Raw genomic sequence first — 22,070 nt, 5'->3', positions numbered from 1 at the left:
GTTACCCCATCTGTCACTAATTGCTCCTTCTTGCTCAGTAGGGGTCCTGCCCTGCACCTTCCTTTTACTCTCCACATATTAAAAAAAAGGACTTTTTGTTGTCTTCTGTTGACTTTTGTGTTGCCAGCCTCAGCTCTGTAGTTGCCTTGACTTTTCTAACTCCTCCCTCCAAGTGTGGACCAAGTAGGTATACTCCTTCTTGATTGCTTCCCCCTATTTCCACCACCTATATGCCTTCTTTTGTGCCCTTAGGCTCCCTTGGATTTCCCTGTTTAGCCAAGGAAGATTTTTGGCTTCTTTCCCCCTTTTCCCTCATACTGGGATAGTTTTCCTCTGTGCCTGAAGGATCGCTTCATATTGTCAATGACCGCCTACTGACTAAGGTCAGTGGTGGACTACAGGAGCTGCATATGGCCACTGAGGATGCTATTGTATGGCTTGGCATTTACACACATGCTGACTGACTGACTCTGCAGTGCCCGGTATTGAGGAGCCCAGATTTCACAAAGGAATTTGTGGTATAGATTGGTACCTCAGGAGAGCCTTGGAAGCTGTTCTGTCCCAGGAGTCTGAGGATGGGGAACACCTAATCCTATATTTGGGTAAGAAGCTCTGGCCCCAGGAACAGAAATATGTAGTGATTGAGGAGTGCCTTTAAGTGGGCAGTCCAGACCCTCAGATACTAACTCTGGATGTTCCCTTTGCCCTCTGTTACTCCTTCCAAGGTCTGGGAAAAGACTACAGCTTTTGGGTTTTGTTTGTTCATTTGATTGCTGTTTACATGCTTGCTTGTTTTGTTGTTTTTGTTTTATTGTGGGGACAAAGTTGCCCCAGTAAAACAGTTGTAAACCTGACCGTGGAGCTGACTGGCCTCAGTAAGGAAGCTGGGTGAGTGACCCACTTACAGAGATGTTAAAATTTGGAGGTATAAATGTAAAAAGTTTTTTGTTTATATATGTGTATATTTCTCATTTAAACATTGGGCTGGATATTTTACCAGAACTGGCTTTGAGGCAAGATTTTTATATTTCCTGTGGCTGGTGGACTGGAAGAATCTGTCAGTACCTCCTCCATTTACAACTTTGCAGTAGATTCTCCAGTTGAAATTATGTACTACAGAGGATTTTATGAAGATATTGTATGAAGATATTATATACATATTTGACAATAGAAATGATCATTTGATTTTTTTGAAGTTCCCTTTTTATCCAACAAATTCACCTGTTCCTTGTAAACACGCAATATAATAAAAGGGAAAACAAAATAGAACATTATACTATATTTTTGTAAGGCTGATTTGTTCTTAAACAAATCATGAGAGCATGACTCTCATAAATATGAGAAAAGTTAACACATTAAGAGGTTTATTCATCCATTTATAAATTTGGAATTTATGAGGGTACAGTAACTTTACTCACATTGATTGGTGAGTATACAGTTTTGAATGTGATGTTTTTATGCTACCTTCGTGATTGTTGTTTGCCTGACTTCATCTGATATGAAAAATTAGCTTTTGGCTATTCAGTTACTTAAGACCAATTTAGCAAAGATCAGGTGATCATTTTCCATCTTGCCTCATTCTTCATGTGACAAACAATACAATGGCATAGTAAGAACTTAAAAGAAATTCAAGTTTTGGGCAAGGAATAGAATCTGTCTAAAGAATTTTATCAAAAGCACTTTTACAGTAGTAAAGTGGAATAGAAGGAGAAATCTGAACTTAAGTCCCATTTTGGCAAACAAATCAAAATAACCATTTTGTCTTTATCAGTTGTAGTCTGAGATTTACTGTAGTGAAACTTGTTGTACTCATTTTGTTCATAGAGTCATCTTATAGCACATACACAGAGTTGGTCTGGCCAGTATTGCTTTGTTTGTCTTAGGTAAGTGATATTTATGAAGCAAGTTAGATACCTTTGGAAACAGAGACATAGCTTTGACAAGCTGGGGAGACAGATTTAAGTGAGGACTTTTCATTTTCTGAATCTGACAATCAAACCAAAAATGTGACAGAATATTGGTTGGTCTTGGATTGGTATGTGGCAGTCAGTTTAGCAGTGATATCTGCAGGTTGTACATGCAAGTTGTTTTGCAGGTATTTCTGTAGAAGTCAAGCAGTGTCTGCAATGCATTCTGCTTTTGTGTTCTTTGCTATTTGGAACAATAGAAAAATTGTCTCTACTGCTGAAAAGATGCACATTTTCAATTAAGAGCATTAAACATTTTAATGTAAATAAAGTGCTACTGGGATCTTGGTAAACTTGTTTCAGTAAGTCTGTAGAGTAAATGCAGCTTTGCTGATTTGGGGGTTTTTAGTTTATTGTTGGTACACTGTCCAAATGAGCTTTGGCCCAAAGGAGGAATGGCTTGGGACATTTTTAGGGGACAAGAGAGTTATAAATTACGCCAGATGATGATAGGATTGTTTAGGAACGCTGAAAGTGAAACTGGATATTATTCTCCTCTGAATGAAGCATTGAGTGGTAGTTTCTATCTGGGGTGGTCCAAACCTTGGCAGAATTAATAGCTGTCTTGCTTTCTTGCTGTAATTCTTATGAGCTGTTTTGTTTAAAATTACATAATTGTTTATATTTAAATAAAGCTCCTGCCACTTTCTTTCCCTACATTATGATGGTGCTGGTTTAATGATATAGTATAAGAAGAGGGAGCTGGAAAATATTAATGTCATGATTCATTTTTAGTTTGTTTTCTGCATGCTTGCTACTTACCAAATTTAATTGAATTTTCTTTTTCTTTATGGAATGCTTTTTCATTTTATTTGTTTGTTAATTTAATAACTAAAATACTTTACACATTTAATCTTCCTTGAGAACTGAAGAGTACTGTCTGTATTCATATCAATCAGCACAAATAAAGTGATATACTACTATTGTTTTCTTACTGTGAATGTAGAAACAACAGTAGAATCAGTTTATAGTTAATGATAGTGGGACTCCTCCTAACGAAATAGAATGAAAGTAATGTATGAGTTGCTTCAGTGGACTTTCAGGCTTCTTCTGTTGATGTTTCACTTTACTGTAAATACATGGTGTTATGTCAGTTTGCTGAAATGTAGCCATATCACCTACCTAGGGGTGGTTGTCCACAAATGCTTTTACTTGCACCTAAACTTAATGTGTATTAGCCTAATGTGCATGAAAGCAACTTAGGCACATGTCTACACATGCATGCACTAAGGCACATTAACATGGGTGTGTGGACTGACTTCGGACTAAAGTTAGTTCCAAGTCAATGGACTCATACCATATTAATGTGCATTAATGCGCCTACACACTTGCTAATGCGACTTAGCTATCCTTGCATAAATTTGATAACTGCTTTATGCATATTAAGGCATATTAAGGGTGTGCACATGTAGATGTGCACTCTTAATGCACCTTATGTTGGGCTAATGCACATTAAATGTGCATGTGCAGACATGCCAGTAGGTGTCAAATACTACTTTCAAAAGAGATTAGTACTTTTCTGTCCTCCTCTATTCCAGTTGTGCCAAGAAGGGGAAGAATATACACATTTCCACCAATGCATAGGATAAAAGAAGTAGTTTATGAGTGATATTGTAGCTTCGATGGTCCAGAAATTGTGAGAGAGGCAAGGATTTCTCAAAGTGATATATTTCATTGAATTAAATATTTATTTGGGATAAAGTTAGACAAGATTTTGAATACAAAATATTCTTCATCAGGACAAAAGACAAAGATTAGGGAGACAAATTACACATAAGCTGGTATAAGCGATCAGAAACCAGTCGAAACCTGTAACACAATGAAAGTTCAGAGCACATAGACTGGTTCAAAGTGGCCAAACCCAGTTTAAGATAGACCTGGATGGAGGTAGTTTCAGATTCAAACAGGTTAGTTAGACTGGTGTATAGAACTCCTGTCCCAGATCTCCTCCTGAATAAACTTTGGTCACAATCCCCCAGTATCCCAGAAGCTATTTAGGGCCCCCTGCTAACTCCTGCTTCCAGGGTGGGCAGGCTAGCCTCCTCCCCTTGCCTGCTCCAGCTCTGGTGGGCTGGCCTGCCCCAGGGTTATCATAGAGATGGGACAGCAAAACCTCTTCTCCTAAGCCCAACCCAGCTCCTAAGCCCAGCCCAGCTCCTAAGCATGGAAGGTGAACAAGAGGGGGAACATAGCCCACCTGATCCAGCTCCAGCCCTCTCCCACATCTCCCCCCAGCTGAGGTCTCCTCAGCAGGGGCTAGGCCTGCATGGTGGGGGCATCTGCTTCCCCCAGCTACTGCACAGCACTGTCTCTTGCCTGCATGTGTCATCAGTGGGAGTCAGACAACAGTAGTAGGCCCCTGCACCAGTGCTAGCTGACTTGTGTGAAAGGCAGAGGGGCAGGATCAGCCTGCACAGTAGAGGCATCTGCTCCCCCACCAGTGCACCATGCCCAGTGAAAAAAACCCAAATCGTAGGTATTGTGCCAGCCAGGGATCCACAGCATCTTGGGGGCTTCATGCCTCCCTGAGCCCTAGGGATTGCTTACTGCTGCTTGGGGCTTGGAGGTTTTTCACTGGGCATGGTACATTGGTGGGAGAGCAAATGCCTCTGCCATGTGAGCCCTACCTTCCCTCCTCCATCATATAAGCCAGTCAGCACTGGTGTGGAGGGGGTGGCAGCTGCCCAGCCCCTGCAAGAGCCTGTCAGTGGTGCTGGGCAGCAGCTGGGGGGAACATATGCCCACAAAATTATCCCAGGCCCTGCCCCCCTGCACAAGCCAGCCAGCATGAGTGGGGCAGGCTGCTGGGCTGCCACTGAGAGCTGGCTCCTGAGGACAGGGTGGGACTGGGGAGAGGGCTGGACTGGCCAATCATGGGTGGCTTGGCTGTTGGGAGGCATGCTTGAGCTCCCTCATCTTGCTGGCCTCAGCCAATCCAGGCACCCTTCTTCCCCAGCATGAGGAAGGGGGAATGTCTGTTTTGTTCCCTGCAGACCTAACCTAGGGCACTTAAAACACAAAACTTAGAGCACTTCTGCCTTGGGCTTTTTGAACCTCTGTACTTAGCAGAAGAAAAGTAATATCCTTAACTTTGGCATAGCTATTTTGAGGATAAAATTAAGATATACTGTTATCCTTTTATACCCCCTGTACATTGTTGTAACCCTGTTGACATGCTCAATGACCAGCTTTGAAGCAGAAGCTCCCAGTTACCTGATCCACCTGTGATCAGGTGTGGCTAGTCTGATACTGCTAGTGCTTACTAGCCAGTCACTTGGCATGAAGTACCTTTAACTTGCTCACAAGTGTTCATTTTTTCTTTCCCTGTTTCCCAAGGAAGTAGGGAGGGAAAGAGAAATCAATAAATCAGTTAACCTAAAGAAGAAAAAGAACAAAAGAACAGTTTACTATCTTTCATAGGTGATATCACATTGACTTTTACATTTCTGCTGCATCAAACAAAAAAACCCAGAACAGGATAGATATCAGAATCTCTAATGGGAAGACAAATAGAGGGAGTCTATGCAGTCTACACACCTAACCCAAAGGCTATGTCTATATCTGGAAGTAAAAACTGCTACTATAGAAGAGAAAAGAGGTAGTGCTCATGTTCGGTAGTGAAAAAGAATGGAATAGATTACTAAGTTAAACCTCCACAAATATGATAAAGTTGTAATTATGAAGTAGTAGTTTTATTCAGGGAAAAAATGTTTAACTGAAAGGAGGGGAGAACTTGTAAGAAACAATGCAGTACTAGGGAAGAGAGACAGAATGGCTCTCTTCCTTCTATTTCTAATTTTCAGTTTACCTAATCATGCAGAAGGTAAGTAAAAACTGGTTGTTTTGCTAAGCCAATCAGCACCGAAGTATTTTTAAATGCCTTTAGATGTTGGTCTATTGCACATTTAGCATTTAATTGAGGCTGTAAATAGATGTTGCAGCCCCACTCCTGGGGCTTTAGGGGTCCAGTTGTGCGGAACAATGACGCCAGGTGCTGCACCCCAACTTGGGGTGTGTGTCTGCAAGTTGTGGAACCTCCATAGGGATTCCTCCTGCTTGTATATGTTCAACCCAAGTCATGGGGTGGTAGCCTGATACACACGCTATCGGACTCCCTTGTGGGGGGATTCCCCCCACACACAATAAGCCACCAGATGTTCTCCCATTGAAAGTGTCACAAACTGTATGGCTACCTCTGCTCATGGCAACATTTTGGGGAAATTGCAGCATGACAATGGAATAGGATGTCTGTGTGGATTCAACTTGTGCCATCACAACAATTGTTATGGTGGAACAAGGGCAATGTTTGCATCCTGAAATGCATGGATTCAGCCTTGCTTCTATTTTGTTGCCTCCCTGCAGACTGTAGATGAAACTGCATCAGTTCACATTTGGAAGGTTTTTTTAGCAAACATGGGATTACAAAATTGCAAAATGTTTTAATACAAATTTAAATTCTCCAGAAATATAAGATGATACTAGCCAAGTGTGAAATGTCATTTCAATGAAATCAGGTAAATATCCAACTCAAAATACAGCTGTAATTCTAGTTCATTTATTTTTCTGCAGAGAATGAATATTTTAGAATTATTTGGGTTATTGTTTTTTACTCTTTAATGTTTCTTGAATGAGTCCAGAGTAGGTGCCTGCACCACTTCTGGAGGGAGTCTATTCCAGGTCTTGGGGGCTCAGACTGTAAAGAATTTTTTTCTTATGTCCAGCCTAAAATGGTCTTGGAAGATTTTATGACCATTGGTCTTTTTTTTCCCTTGGGGTGCTCTGGTGAACAGATGTTCTCCCAGATCCTGATGTACACCCCTTATGTGCTTATAAGCAGCCATCAGGTCCCCCCTGAGCCTGCAGTTTGCCAGGCTGAAGAGTCCCATGCCTCTTAGCCTCTCTTCATAAGGCCTATTCTCTTGCCCTCTGATCATGCACATGGCTCTCCTCTGGACTCTCTCAAGCTTCTTGACATCCTTCTTGAATTGTGGAGTCCAGAATTGGATGCAGCACTCCAGCTGTGGCCTCATCGAGGCTGAGTACAGTGGAAGGATGACATTCTGAGATTTACTTGAGAAGCATCTATAGATTCAAGCCAGAGTTTTGTTTGCTTTACCAGCTGTGACATCGGATTGGTGGTGCATGTTTATCTTGTGGTCAATCATGACTCCCAAGTTTTTTTCAGTGGTGGTGCTAGCAAGTGTAGCACTTCTGAGCCTATAAGCTGCAGGTTTTTTTTCCCCTGAGGTGGAGTCTCTTACATTTATTGGTATTGAATGTCATCAGGTTTGTATCCACCCACTTACTAAGCTTATCCAAGTCAGCCTGGATCATTAGCCTGTCCTCAGGTGTGGACGCTATGCCCCAAAGTTTAGTGTCATTGTTGAACTTGGCCAGTGCGCTTCTGACACCAATGTCCACATTGTTGATAAAGATATTAAAGATAACTGGTCCAAGGAGAGTGCCTTGGGGGATGCCACTGGTCACAGAGTGCCATAATGATTCACTACCATCGACCACTACTCTCTGGGTCTGGCCTCGGAGCCAATTTCCCAGCCATCTGACTGTGGTGTAGCAGAGGCCACAGTTTGCCAATTTTTCCATGAGGAGGTCATAGGACACCAGATCAAAGCCTTTTTTAAAGTCCAAATATATGACATCAATCTGTTCCCCCTTGTCTGTCATGTCTCTACCTGCTCATGTAGAGGAGCTCTGAGATGTAGGGAAGGATAGTATGATATGGGAATAAGAACAATACAGGCAGTAAAGCAGGGGAAGGGATTACCTGAGAAGGTAACTAAAGACATGAGGAGTCACAGGTCCCTACCTCCTAATAAGTTACTTACTTAACCTTGGAATCTCAGAGTGAAGTTTAATGAGAATGCTTACAGTAAACAAACTTACATATTTATGTAAGTATTTTCAGGATTGAAATTGTCATGTTATGAAGTGAGATTGGTGCTAATGTGAATAAAAGCTGGAATTGCAGTCAAGAGTAGTCAACAGTGTTCTCTTTAGTAGAGTCAGGAAGAACAGAGAGGTGCCGAGTGTTCATGAAATGTGGTGTTGCTAGACCTGTCTTGGGGTATGTGTTGCCCATTTCCCATTGTATTCCATCCATATAATGGATCAAAAATCTAGCCATAGCAGTTGTAACTGATGATAATGATAATTAATTACTGGTAACTGTTCAGTGAGCTATGTGGATGTGTTTTTGGTCTCAGTTCAGTTCTTAGTCACCATATGTATTGTCACCCACCAAAAAATCCCAAAACAAAATAAAACAAAAACAAAATAAAGTATCAACCAGAGCTCTCACTACAAGGCAACCCCACTGTAATTTCATTATTTAGATACAAAACTGAATGGCCACAGAGAATTAATGAATTCTTATCACAGAGATGTTTCACTGGAGTCAAGGTTGAGGCATATTAATGTGGACAGAGTAGGAAAGCTTGCAGTGATGTTCTCTATTCTGTTTCTTGTTTATACATAAAGAATGGTGTCTAGGGATATCAGTCTTTCACTTGTCAAGAGCATTTATAAGTCAGTTATTTTTTGTGAGCACCATAGTTTACTCAATAAAGATCTTTGTCTTTCTACCACTTTTTAACGTAGGAAAACAACTGTAAATTGAAAAGCTTTATAGTAATTATTATAACAATGTTAGCTGTGCTTTAAAACTTGATTTTATTGCAATATATTTCATTTTTAAAATTATTTTTAAAGTACTTTATAATGATTTTCTATAATTTCATATTGAACACTATTTTCCAAGCTTATGAAACTCCATTTTTTAAACTGAATATTACAACTGAAAATTCTTTTCATCACAATGATATAATGTTCACCAAAATTTGAGATTTTTGTCCCTGTGGTTTACTAGGATGGTCAAACTTTTTGAGCAATCATCTGCTTGACCTTTATCTAAATGGTGGCTCTGGGCAAATTATTTAACCAGTCTATATCATGCACTCCTGATTGTTTACATGTGCATAATCACAGGCATAGTTTTAGTCTTATTTAATAGTTATGAATTTCACTGAGGTTGTTAGATGAAAGATATCTCACCGGGCACTGTGACAGGGAGTCATCCCGGGGCCAGTTCTCATGTTGACCTGCCCACCTGTCTAAGTAGGGCAGTCCACCCAGTCTCACTTGCTGCGACTTGCTGGTTATATAAACTGGTGGTAAATGCAGGAAGCTGCCCATTTTATGCCCCAATATTAGGGGGCGCTATTCATGGCTCCGTACTGCCCCTATGCCCATGCCTTGCAGATGGCATCCTGAATATTATTACTCTCTCAGCCTAAAGCTGGACCAAACTTTGTCCTCTATCAGGCCTCTCACGCGCTGCTCTACTCTGAGCCTTACACATATCATCCCTCTCTTACTGGGCCCTCTCTCACCTGGCCTCTTTCCTGCTGCACTGAACTGTGCCCCCTTCACTTTGCCCTGCTTCTCTAAGTAGCTCCCATAGGCCATCAGGCTTATCAGTTTCACTTCTTGACAGGCCAGCATGCAGCCTTTTGGGTTTCTCCTGCAACCTGCATCTGCGTAGTGACCAGCCAATTCAGTAGACATTAGGTTAACTTCATCCTAGCCCCTCACCGGGCACTTCTACATTTACTAAGATACTCTTGTGGGGTTGGCCCATGTACTGCCCTTCTGGCCGTTCTTCAGCCCTACTCAATACACCCCCTGGTGCTGTCCTTGAGACTGGCCTTCAGCTCTACTCAACACCTTGCTCATGTACAGTTCTTCGGTTCGTAAAGACACTCTCTGCCCAGTGCAGGCCCACTAAATATCTTACTGCCCTACTCCAGAGGCACTCTCCTGCCCTTTTTCTCAGGGGTATATTACTGCCCCCTCCCTGGGGCTATCCTGGATTTCACATCCCCATGGGACTCAGGTGGCCGCAGCTGTGCCTGGCCCCCAGTTCTCCACCAGGGTTTTACACCTGGCCCTCAGGTGGCCACAGCCATGCCTGCACCTGAGTAATTGAACAGTGGAGGCCCAACAAGTAGGGGGACGTTAGTGGAGGCCCTGCAAGTAGTGGGGCACGAGTCGAGGTCCAGATGACTTGGGGAATCAAAGTTGATCCAGATAAGTCTTCAAGTGCCTGAGGCCACAGGTGGGCCTGAGGTTGATTGGAAGGTGGCAGAGGAGAACCCATGGAGATATGAAGGGGAAAGTCAGCAGCCCTGGTTGGAGAGCAGCTGGCAGAGTTACCCAGCTATGAGACAGGGATAGAGTTTGTTCAGTATTTGGTGAACCACCCAGCACTCACTCAGATGAGGGCAGCGAGAGAGGCCCAAAAGTCTGTGTGCTTCCTGGCCACGGAGCAAAGGGCATCAAGACTGAGAACCCTCCGGGTGAGGGCAGGGTGAGTGTGGCACCCTGGGGAAAGGAGGGGTGGTATGAGTAAAGCCCAGCAAGGGTAGTATGAGAGAGACCATGTGAGAGACAGTGGAATGAGAGAGGCCTCAGTGAGAGGGAGGTGCTGTGAGTGTGGCCCTAATCAGTTGGGCCCAGTCTCAGGCCAGAGCTTGACATAGTTGTTAGGAATCTGAGAGGCATGGGACATGTAAGGGGAGGTAAGAGCGTGTACTAAAATCCCTAGACACCAGGGCCAAGAATGGGCAACCTCCTGCCTATTAAGACCATAATTACTTAACAACAAGGTGTGGCAGGAGAGATAGATGGGTGGTGTGTTCAGAGAGAGTGGAGACCAGCACTGTGGCTGGTTGGGGAGTTCCCACATTGCCACCCTGTCCTAGAAGACAGAGGGTCTCAGTCCAAGAGGAAGCACAACTAAAGTAGGACCTTAGCAACCACATGTGGCAACCACAGACATTAACCAGAAAAATTGATGCATTAACATTTTACCATCTTAGCCAAAACAGAGCTAATTTAAGGTATCACTAAATCTTTGTAAAGCCCTAGTACTTCAACTTCTCAGTGATAAATATGATATCCTTTTTACATCCATTACCACAACTATCAAATTGGTTTCTGTTGCTGAACGACGTGAGAGAGAGTACTGTAGAAATCAGTAGGAATGTTTAATATGAGTTATTTAGATCTGTGCTGTTAATAAGTTATTAATATGCAAGCATTTTTCAGACAGATTTTAAACTTAGGTATTTGGTATATTGCCCACTAACATAGAATCACTGAATTATTCTCTTTGGGCCAGTCCTGCAGACACTTAAGCACGTACATACCTTTACTAACATGATTAGTCCCACGGAGATCATTGACATTGTTCATATTGCCAAAGTAAATCATAGGCTTAAAACCTTTCCTGGAACAAGATCTTTACAGAGAAAGAAGCTGGATTTTATTACACAAAACATGAGAGTTTTTTCTTCTTGGTTTTGTAACTGTTATGATTTTGGGGTGGTTCTGTTTTATTTGGGATTTGATCTTTCTCTTAGCTCCCCAATATGATTTATTGTGGGAGTGTGATACCCCTAAATGGAGTGACGGGGTGGGGGAATCATTTTCTTGCCATTGTCCCCTTAAAGTGTGCCCTTATTTATGTTTTTTCACTTGATTCTTTAATGTGGCAGAGGCATCTAGGTAGCTCCCAAATCTGTCCTTCAGAAAGTGTAGGGCTCAGGACAGACACGCAAAAATCCCAAGGCAGAACTGATTCAATTTTCACAGGTTAGCCTAAACTGTATAGATTGAACTGAGAAGCAAGGGAACAGACATTCACTTTTGATTCTAGAAATGCAGTCACATGCATGCAGTGGCCCAGGCGAGAAGCTGAGGAGCACTAGAGGATGCCTCCCTGCTCAGCTGGGCCAAGGCTAGCCTGCCTACCCTGCAAGGGGGCATTTGTGGGGGAGGTACAAAGCATCCTGAGATTCTGAGGGACTATGAGTTAACTTGAATCTGGGACAGAAGTTCAATAAATCTATTTAACCTAAATCAGTTAAGTCAAATCCATCCAGGTTTATCTTAAATCAATTTTGGCCATTTTGAAACAGGTTTATATGCACTGCATTCCTGTTGTGTTACAGATTTTAACTGGTTTCCAATCACTTATACCACTTTATGTGCAATTGCTGTCCTACATGTCTTTATAGGAATCCATTAAACAATGGAGGTCTTTGGATTAGGCCTGGCCTATCTCTGAGCACAGAGAATAATGAAATATGAACTGAATTACTGGCATATGATGCAGAAAAAACCAGCAAGAAAAGTATTTCTCTGGAGGCATAACAAGCTCTTTTTTCCACTTGGGCAAAATTGGGGGAGGGTGACCTAGGGGCATACTTGAGGCTCTGGGTGGTGTCCAGGACCCAGAGGGTAAAGATAGGGGGTTCTTGGGTCTTCACAACTGAAAGTCTATAGGTCAGCAGAGTGGGGAAAGAGGCTAGGGTGGAGCCAGGGCAGCTCTAGGGTCTACCACTGCCAAAAGTGCTGCCAAGTGCCATTATTTCTACCTAGGAGAACTTTTACAAGTTTGTCTCCAGTGCCTGATGAAGGGTGTTTGAGCCCAAAAGCTTGCAATTAAAGAATTTTTTTTGCAAAAATCTTGTTGGTCTAATAAAAGATACCATCTCTACTACGAGTCCTGATTGCCTTTTCCTCTAGAGCAATATGGCTACAACCTGGATACCTGACACATGGAAGATACTGAATTTTAGCCGATTTTTAAAAATGAAATCTTCATATTATCCCAAGCAGGAAGCAACTGTGACCACCTGAAACCTGAGATCCTGCTCCTCCCTTTGTTTCAAGGTAATTTGCATCATCACAGATCTTCACAGGAGGCTCCATACCAGCTAAGAACTGGCTGCTGAAAGGAGTTTTCCATCTATTACCTCTTCTGTGAAATCCTATGAAATATAAACTTTCATTTGTACCCAGGAGAACTTTTACAGTCTTTTCTCCAGTGCCTGATGAAGGGTGTTTGTACCCAAAAGCTTGCAATTAAAGAATTTTTTTTGGAAAAACCTTGTTGGTCTAATGAAAGATATCATCTCTACTATAAGTCCTGATGCTTAGTAAAGAAATAGAAGCCCTTTTTCAGTGGTAGGGGGTCATCTCCCTCTTTTCATCCCATGCTTTCCCCCCTCCCCCCCCAAATACTCCACCACGTTCATCTTCTAGGACCTGATATCTTCCTTGGCATCATGCCAAATGCCCAGCCCCTCCCCACACAACCCTGTAGCTGGTGGACTGGAAGCTTCGGTGCTTTGATGCAAACCTTCCAGCTTCAGTTCCAGCATTCTGCATTGATCAGTGCCTGGGGCTTGTGTCCCCCCAGAAATCACTATTGATTTCTCTCAAATTTGCCTCATGAAAAAAAATTAGTTCCCAAACTGGCTTCACAACTGCTGCCTCATGGCATTTGACTACTTGGGAAAGAAAAGTATAAATTGATTATTCACTGAATGAAGATGATTAATATAGTCTAATGCAATTTTAAAATACAGTACGCAAGATTTAACGTACAGTGCGCAAAAGAGGCATGATTTAATCTTGGCCTGTGGCTTTATTATAGGGTCAGTGGAGAAATCCTAAATAGAATGATAAAAAAGGAGTCAACCAAAGGATTCATGCAAACCAACATGTTGAAAAACTGCCAAGCAGGTACTTTTTTGCATTTGTTAATAACATGGCCTATACTATTTCACCTTTGAAATTTGTTCCTTTTCATAAATCACTTCATAAAAATAGTCCTCTTTAAAAATGTTAGAAGATGATTAAGATATTTAATATTTTTAAATAAAATGAATTCACTCAGTAAAATTAGTTTAATTTTATTATATTATTTTAGTTCAGACTGAGAAAAATATGCTAGAAACACTGCTTTTAGAATTGCTCGGCCAGACTAGTTTAAAAAAGAAAACTTAAGGAATATTTCTAGTTAATTGGCTGATTATAAATGCTGATTTCTCTCTATAATTTTTTTTTTGCTGCTGTGCACACCCCTAGACATGGGGTTTGGTGCAGAACAAAATCCTCTACTTTGGGGAAACAGCCTTTTCCCCACTCTTCCTGGCTCCTGACTTGCTGGAAGAGCTGGGGCAGAACAAGAGATGGGGAGATGCTTTGGCCAGCAGCCAAAGTGTCTCCCTGGTGGACCAAGCCTCTGCGTCTGCTGGTGTATGCTCCTGCGGCATGTGCCATGCTGATTTTTTCTGTGGCATTTTTATTTGCTACTGGGATTTACCAGTAGCAGTTTTAGGAAGTAAATTCATGGTCTTGGTTTATACAATGTTACTGCAAAATTTTGAGCATAAGAATTTTTTTTTTTAATTTAGCTTGTGAACACACAGGCCATATATAAATGTTCATTTCTACTGGTAAGAATTTATCCAAAATTCTTACAGGTAAAAAAACAGCCTGAGAGCTAGAGCATGCATACATTCCAGCCCCATGTCTGGAGAGCTTTACAGGTAAGTTTTCCAGCCAGGGGCACCAGAGAGCTGCTTGCTGGGCTACCCTTGCCCTTAGAGGAGCCCATTGATTCACAGCCTGTCCTCTCCTCTGGCTAAGATGGGACAGGCTGCCAATTGGCAGTTGGCAGCTGTTGAAAAGTAGCGGCTGCCACAGAGAGCCTGGGGAGGGTTCCAGCCTTGGGAAAATACCTATCCCTCTCTATCCTGCTAATTGGTGAGGGGGTGGGAGGAGAGGGGCATTCTCCCATGGTGGCAACCCTTCTGGCTCTCACTTGAGGAGAATAGCCTGCACTCCTTGCATTCTTTTGATCCAACATGAAGGAGTGTAGGGAGAGTGGGAAGCATTCTGCTACTGTGGCAAGCTCTGCAAACCTTGCTGCCATAGCACAGCAGCCTTCCTCACTCTGGTCAGCCCAGAGCAATAAGGACAAGATGCTGGTATTCTGCCACAGAAGGAACCCCTTCAAGGAGGGTTCCCACTTCAGGAGAATGCCTCCCTGCTGCAAATCAGCTGATTGACTGATTAGGAGGTTAATTTTCCAGGCCATGGTCTCCAAAGGACTGCACAACAGCTCATCCCTGGGCAAGTTATCAGTAAGCCAGTGCTTTTTCTTCCTCCCTTTCCCTTGAAGGGAACAAGAGAGAGCAGAGGACTATGGGATATTCAGTGTCCTGCACATCCAAGAAAAGTGTGCAAGCATTCAAGTTAGATTGAGAGGAGGGAAATCTTCATCATTAGCATCCCATCTAACTTCTTGTAGAAGAGCCAGGTCTCTTCCACAAGACATCTCTTGAACATCTGTATAGGTCTCTTTCTGCTGGGAGAAAGGCTTTTCTCCTAACACAAATGGAATGTCTGTTTATAGCCACAATCAGTTTCAGTCTTTTAAATCAAACTCAATGGCTATTAGGAGCTGGAGGTGTCGGCATTTACTCTGCTGAATATACAGAATGAAAGACTGATTAGATCATTTTAAAACTGGCCAATAAGTTGTTCTCCAGAAATTTAGACTCTAGTAGACTGCTTCACTGAAATCAGCTAAAACATGACAAGCTGGTAAGTTAGTAAATTAATACAAACACTTCAGGTGACCCTATGAACAGCTGCAAGTGTTACATTCAGAAAGTGCTGCACATGGCCAGAAATCAAGCAGTCTTTTTTAGCTGGAATTTTTGTAAAACATTTAAGGAAACTAAAATACTAATCTTGGAAATATTTGTACTTTAATTAGAAAATGATGTATTTGTGCCTTCTTGTGTGCTTAAGTGTTTCTTTATGTTATCACAACTGCTTATGGAGCTTGCACACCATTTGTTTTTGATTTTCTGAAGTTTTAACATTTTACAACTGCAAAAATTAGAAAGAAATTATGCAAGACATTTAACTTTATTTTGGGAATTTATTGTCTTAATGTACATGAATTTAACTAACATAAATATTACAATCTACTTTTGTGCTCCACAGGGTTAATTGAGTCACTAGAGGAAAAAAACCGAACAAGTGGGTCTAATTCTACAATTGGAAAATTGATAAACTTTTCTTACAACATTTTTCTATCTGTGTATACACGTGCAAATATTCCTTTTGCTTGTGAATGAATGTAAGGTATTGTTTGAAACCAACAGGAACACTCAAGCAGCCTAATTTATAGCTCTTCTAACTGAAGTTAGAAGTGAAGATAATATAGAATATATAAGTTGAACTGTTTTCTGATATACGAGAAAGGAAAATGTAGATGTTTGCAGTCAGCTGAAATGCATAAAAATTGGAGGATGGAATTTTTTTAAATCCTATTCTTAAGGGGAAATAACATTTTTGAATGCAGAAAATCAGTATTTTCTACAAGTTAGACCTTTATTCTAACATTTAAATTTAAGTTCACAAATTTCTTTCTAAAGTCAGTTGGTATGCTCATAATGTTAAAATTCAACAAGTTTTGTGGAACTTTAATGACTTTTTTTCCTCTTATGTTTTGGAGAATACCCCACAAGTCCCATAATTATAGAGATTGCATATCTGCCACGTTTTTCTCAGGTTGTGACTTTAAAAACATGTATTTGGAAACAAAATGTGAATAGCTGAAAACTCCATCAAGTTGTACAAAAATCTTTTTACATTATGTTTTGGCAGTGATTATAAGTTAGTATCATATACACTTGGAAATTTGCGATATACTACCAGAATACATATTTAAGAAGTGATGCTGTTCAAGGTAGAATTTCAATAGCTGCTGCATACCTAAAATACTGCCACCACTAAAGATGTATGTACACATTGCACTTCAGTGCCATGTAGGGATACTTGAGCTAGCTCTGAACAAGAATTAACTTTGCTGAGAAGCAGGATATGTTTGCCTCTGTAGAGTGTTATGCTAATACAAGTATACTGCATTATGTTGCATAGACACATGCTAAGTGTTATCCTTTTTCACGTATGGACTTCTGTATGCATTTTAATTATTTTTACACTAACCTAAGATTATGCTATTCACAGACCAGTCAGGTATTCATCACCTCCCTATTATTTTCCATATATGGAAATGTTTTACATTCACAGCATTAGTGATTTGTTCTTTACAGTCCGGTTCCTAAGGGTTATAAGCATTTTCAGCTCCATTAGTTGCCATGAGAAATGATAGTGCTCATCTACTTTATCAGCCCCTGAATAGGCTGTGCACACTATGTGTTGCATCACTTTAATGGAGGATAGAAGTGGGATGCTTTTGTGTTCTTGGTCTGCAGTTACTCAGCAATTCTATTTCTGTTTTGACGTTGTAAATTAAACAGCCTTTCCCTCTTTCCTTTCTCAACCCTTCTGTGAGATATCTGTATTTATTAACTTTACTTCTGCTTTCTTGGGGTTTTGGGTCTGTTATTCATGCCTTGTAGAATTTCAGGTGTTAGTGTTCTTTGCCTACACATTTGGCAAGGACATATGCCAGAGGAGGAGAATTATGGAACTTTATGCCAGTTTAAGAGTAGGCAGGGACTCGGGGGATTTCGTCATTATGGTCAGCAGTTTTATTGGTGCACATCAAGTCATCCAAGAGATATATTCCACGTACCTTCATGTGAGAATATAAATTGGTATTAGCATTGGGAAAAAAGGGTGTGTGGGGGCGGGGTGGAGGGAGGAAGGGGAGATTTACTGTCTGTTCACCTGCAAGAATAATTGTGCACATTATTTTCAATGTTGGGAATATCATCAGTTTATCCTAGAATCAGCAATCAGCTTCCCACTCTCTCTGGGGCACTCCAAAATGAGATTTTTGTGCATTTCAATACAAAGACCTGTCAGATGACCCTCAACTAGACTTATCATATCTTTTAGTACTTTCTGAACAACTTTTGTGCTTAGTTCCCTGCTCTTTATGCTCAAAATCAGCACTACAAAACTACTACCATTTTCTTCCCTCACCACAACATATTCTTAGTATGGCTGTGAGTAAAAGCTACAAATCTGCATGAGAGAAATACATCATTAAAATGTAACCACTATCTGTCCATGTTATGTGGTGGGATTTAAGCCTGCATGTGGTCTAAATCCATTTCAGCTGTAACAAAATGATTCCCGAATAATAAATCAATGTTTCTGACTTTTTGCAGTACAAAGTTAGGTCCCCTGTCCCTTGTCTTTTGGATTCCCAAATTATTTTCCATGAATCCTGTCTCATTCTGTTCCTGGGTATATTCTGGAAGATTTATCATGCTTTCCTATTTACAAATGTAGAGCAACCTACAATTTTTTCCCACCTGCAAACATACTGATATTCTTTTAATCGGGAATGCTATTATCTAGGGCATAAATTATTTATTATGAAAAATCAGTATTCTAGAAAATAACTTTGAAGAGCTACTTCCCTTAGGAAAATACTATGAACATATTTCCATATAGACATATCTCCCATTTTCTAGATACCATTTAACTCCTGAACTAAGCTCCTATTATGTCCTGTTTACTGTGGTTGGTAGTGTGGGGAAGACACTGCAGGAGACATTTATGAGTTACGAGGCATATTGTAGTCTGGGGGTTTGAAAAGCTTGACAAGCCAGCATGTGATGTATTTTTCTACATATGGGTTTATTGTAGAATAATTCCATGCGTACGCTTTAATTCTGGGATATTTTGAAATGGGGTTCAGCAAAACCAGAAAAAGAGAGTCTTATTCCAGAATAAGAGTGTGCAAAGGTAGGGATCCTCTGGAACAGGTATTCTGTTTTAAATTTACATTTTAGGTTAGTCTAGAATTGCTTTCATGTGTATGACAAGCCCTTAAAATCAATTGTGACACACATACTATGTGCCACAAAAGGGGTACATTATTCTGCTACGCTTTGGGAAAACAAATCTAATTGATCTTTGTTATTATTTATTGTATCTAAATAATATATTATTAAAATATAAAATATATTATTTAGATTTATATCTCGCCCTATCCACAGAAGCTTAGAGTTGCTTACAATAAACGGCAAACTACTTACAGATTTAAAAAAAAATTGTGTATATGAAATAGCTGATGGAAAGCTTTATGAATAGGTTCATTCCAAAGGCAAGACTTGATGTCAAATTTATTTTGGTGTATGATGTGCTTTTGTCATCCATGCTGAAATCTGGGCTTAATTTCTTTTATAAACAACATTTGTCTATTATTCTGATTATTACATCCACCTTTATAAAAAAGCATGGCAGAGGTGATAAATCACAAAAATGATCAATGTATTTTCCTAATACCCCTAAATACATTCAGGTGTTGTCTCAAATACTCAGATTGTATTTCTGAATGCCAACTCTCACATTGCTGTATATTTATACAAAAGCTTCTTCTTAGTTTCATTGCAAGGAAAGTTACAGAGAGCGAACATTTTCCAGATATGATTTGACCTGGGAGTAATTTATGCTCCCCAAATTGAGTTTATGTGAGACATTACTTGATTTTGTATGAGAAGCCAAATGATTGGTGTAAAGCCCTTCTTTTTGTCCAAATCATAGCCTCTTTTTAAATAGCTATTATGTGCAGTGTAGGCAATTGGCAGAGCTGGTTTAAAAACTTTGTTAGGAGAGTGTGGACACATCCAAAATGTATCAGTTAAAGGTTTCAAGCCACAACAGCCTTCCCAGAGAAAAGTGACTGCCAGCATCATTAGCATTGCTGATCTCAGCAATCCCTCCCTTCCAGGCTCCTTTACGCTCTCACAGTGAGTCTTAGCAATATCAGATGTGCACTCTTGTCAGCTTTGTAGAACTGGGAGATTGTCTTGAGTAGTTGGGGAGCTGAGTGGTAGCTCAGTTAGGGAGGTAAGTGATAGCTATAGGGGTGTGCAAAATGGGACATATTCAATTCAGATTTGGATTCAACCCAAATTGGGGACAGTGATTCAATTAGTTGATTTGGATTATTGTCCCTGATTCAATTCACCTGAATCCGAATCAGAAGATTCAATGCTGATTTGGAGAATCAGCGATTTGGACATAGACACAGTTTTAAATATTTTTTCTACATACCTCAAGGTACCAGGTGCAGCTCATGAATTCTGGGGTGGATGGAGCATCCCACAGAAGTGTAGGGGCCTCAAACCCAGAAGTGGACTGGAAGTACTTCTGGTTTACTTTCAGGTCCACCAGGGAGCGCACTGAGGCTCCCCTGTGCCCCCCTGTACCATTCCCCCAGCTCGGTGTTTGTCTGCAGGGGTGTGAAAGGGGCAGTGGAAGCCCCTCTAAGCAGTCCTGGACCCCCACCCCATGACTCACCTTAGGGATCCCAGAAAGCAGAAGCCTGAGGAAACGCAGGTGGTGGCCCCACGGTTCTGGAGCTGCCTGCAGCTGAGGATTGGTGGCAGAAGGGGGCGGAGCCTCCAGAAACTTCAGGCTGCTCAAATGGCAGCCAGAAAAGCAGCTGGGTGGTGAATGGTGGGGGAAGAGGATGCTGACCTAGAGACACTGGGGAATAAAGAAGAAGACGCTGACCCAGAGATGCTGGGGAAGAGAGAAGATGCCAACCCAGAGACGCTGGGGAAGGAAGAGGAGGACGCTGACCTAGAGACACTGCTGGAGGAAGAGGAAAGCACTGATCCAGGGATACTGGTGGAGGGAAGAACAGATGGTGACCCGGACATGCAGGGAGCCAGAAGGATTCCCCAGCTGCAGGCAAGAGGAGGGAAGATGGGGGCCCTGGCACAGGAGGCGAGAGGAACCAGCACGAGCAGGTACCCCACACGGGGGGCACGACAGGGGAGGCACGAGCAACCCTGAATGGGAACCACTCACTCTTCCAAGCCTGGGAGGACCAGGAATGACTCTAGGTTGGCTGGGGGCCAGGGCTGGCCAAATAGAAAGGCTGGAGCAGGGTGAGGCATCTCCACAATGCACCCCCATAGTCACTCGGGGTGCTAGGATGCGTTGGTCCCTTATTCACTCCTCTAAGCTTCTCCTTTACATTGGACTCTGAAAGGGACACTGGGAGGCAAGATCCCAGGAGGTACCTTCAGGTGAAAATCCGGGTGTTGAGTTTTGTTGAAAGCTCTAGCTGGCCCCATACCGGGCCCGCCCAGATACACTAGTCAGCCTGAAGCCAAGGAACTGGCTACAGTGAAGGGCAGCAAGGAGGAAGACCTGCCCAAAGCAAATGCCGATAGAAGACAGTATACATCCTAGCTGTGGATGTGGTAAGGGTGGGGTAAAAGGGAGGTTTGGAGCCCCACGAAGCAAGAGCAGGGACTGATGGGAACTGCCTCCCCAGTTAGAACATCAAAGTTGTGGAAGGTGAGGAAGGGCAGCACCCATACCACCCAGGTGGCATCCGAGCTCGAACCCCACCCTGATGTCACTTGGGAGCAAGGCGCCTGATAAGAGAAGGCTGAAGCCATATAACACCTTCAAGTGACAGGGGGGACCCTGGGTGCCCCCAGACCCAGGAGACACCAGTTGCCAAGCCAAGAGGGCATGGGGTGGCCCCCAGCTTGATCCCCAGTGAACCCACAAGTGGACTGGAAATGCTTCTGGTCTACTTCTGGGTCTGCTGCCAAGCATGCTGGGGAGCTCCATAGTGCACCTGTGATATGCTCCATCCACCCTAGGATCTCAACATTCACGAGCCGCCTGGTACCTAGAGGTATGTAGAAAAAACATTTAAAGCTGTGTCTATATCTGAATCACTGAATCTTGCCAAATCTCTCTGAATTGATTCACAGGGTTCCAATTTGATTCAGCAAGATTAAAGGGTCTCCTGATTTGATTTGGATCCAGAGGCTCAGCTGCCAAATCGAGCTGAATCTCCATTTAATTGAATCAGGAACCGAAGCTTTGTACAGCCCTAATAGCTAGTGGCCTTTTTACATACTGGACTACAGTGATGTTTGAAAGTACCTGGCTGATAATAGGTAAATCAACATTGTGACACTGCACCTGACATCTGTGTCTGTACCCTAGACAGTAGCAGCAGATTGTGGAATGACTCCCTGTGACCTCCTAGCCCCATATGGCATAAGCAACCTAAAAGAGAGGTCTCAGTTAGTTGTTTTCACCTAAAAACAAGGACAGCAAGTGCTGTGACAAATAACCTTGTTTCATCCGGAGTGTAGTATGAGTCAAATTTCATAGATTTCATAGACATTAGGGCTGGAAGGGACCTCGGGAGATCATCGAGTCCAGCCCCCTGCCCAAAGGGCAGGAAGCCAGCTGGGG

This window comes from Crocodylus porosus, unplaced genomic scaffold, assembly GCF_001723895.1.
Source record: "Crocodylus porosus isolate Cpor-Errol unplaced genomic scaffold, CroPor_comp1, whole genome shotgun sequence".
In the NCBI taxonomy this organism is placed as follows: Eukaryota; Metazoa; Chordata; order Crocodylia; family Crocodylidae; genus Crocodylus; species Crocodylus porosus.
The sequence above is the reverse complement of the archived record's forward strand: the minus strand, read 5'-3'. Positions refer to the sequence as shown.